We start from the raw sequence: 1059 nt of genomic DNA, 5'->3' as shown, positions 1-1059 counted from the left end.
GACATGATAACTTGTTTTCCTATAAACACATGTACTGAAAAAAGAACGAAATGGTTCATTATTTTCAATACTAATCACCACGCTGGCCTCACGGGGGACATCTGTTCAGTGTTATCAACGACCGACACGCTGTCTGATATGGACAGGGAGGGAATACAAACCAGACCCGTTTTTCTAAGTGTTTGCTGTTTTATGACGTGGTTGCCGATGGGAGTCTGTATGATTTTCTTTTCATTTTAAGAACCGATGAAAGTTTCGGTCGCTTTTTTTTGTCAAATTGATAGGAAGTTCGTGGAATCTATTTTTTCCTGGAGTGGGGGGAGCGGGGATTGCCTCAGCTCCCCGAATGCCCTTTAGTCTCCCACTCAACCTCCTAAACTTGCTTTTGATGTTCAAATGATGTAGCTCTTAAAAGTGATGAAATGCCAGCCAGAAAAAAAAACATTAATAAGGATTAAATTTGTCCGAATTTACAGGTTATGACACGTCTGCACACCGAAGTTGATATCATTCTTCCTGTATATAATTTACCCTTCCTTGTTTAATACGAATAGGTATGAAAAATAGCAAAGGGTAGAACAGAAATAAAACAAAACGATTACACACAAACGCTTTTCCGCTTGCTTGCTTATTCAGTTTCAAGTATTTACAGCCTAGACTACTTACGGCCTAGAAATCGGCACCGACAAAGGAGCAGCGGCTTCTTGTTCACGCTGACACCGACAGCCACGTCGCCAGGAGGTCCCAAGTGTCAAATGATGATTGACTTAAAGATGAAAAAAACAATTAACTAACAGCAAATGTATTTATGTATCTATAATTAATGTGTGTGAATGCGATACGATAAGAACTAATTTCTTATTTGATGATTAATTGCATGTAATCGGCGAGCTATTTTAACCTGTAATGTGCATGTCTTGTAATTTTCATTTAATTATTTATAAATAGAATCAAAAATTGCATATGAGAGAGAAAAAGATTAGAGATTGGGCGCGTCGAGAGAGACTGTAATATGGTATATGGTATAACTGAAATATAAGAAAACCAAGAAATGACAAT

This window comes from Penaeus monodon, chromosome 10 (assembly GCF_015228065.2).
Source record: "Penaeus monodon isolate SGIC_2016 chromosome 10, NSTDA_Pmon_1, whole genome shotgun sequence".
Taxonomy (NCBI): Eukaryota; Metazoa; Arthropoda; class Malacostraca; order Decapoda; family Penaeidae; genus Penaeus; species Penaeus monodon.
Note: the sequence above shows the minus strand (reverse complement) of the source record.